A 327-nucleotide genomic window follows, 5' to 3' on the forward strand; every position below is an offset into this window, starting at 1 on the left:
CGGTAGGGCTCGGAGGGGCGCGGCCTGGTCCGCGAGTGCCCCGGCGCCGCCCCTCTGCCCGTCCGAGGGACAGTAGGAAATGGCCATACCGCTTTCCGGCCGATTGCCGCCGGACGTCCGGCCGCATTCGCTCGGTCTGCGCGGCCGGCGGTAGCCGGGGGCGAGGGGCATCGGGCGGTGGCGGAACCAGGCCGGCCCGACCGCTGGGGGCCGCCCGGGCGACGTTTGAATCTGTCGGGTCGGACCGCCGAATCCCGCGGGATTTCGGGATCGAATCTGCGGGTGGAATCGGCACCTCGTCCCGCTGTCCGGTTCCCCCCCGTCGAC

The sequence above is a fragment of the Heterodontus francisci genome, unplaced genomic scaffold, assembly GCF_036365525.1.
Source record: "Heterodontus francisci isolate sHetFra1 unplaced genomic scaffold, sHetFra1.hap1 HAP1_SCAFFOLD_1086, whole genome shotgun sequence".
Lineage (NCBI taxonomy): Eukaryota > Metazoa > Chordata > Chondrichthyes > Heterodontiformes > Heterodontidae > Heterodontus > Heterodontus francisci.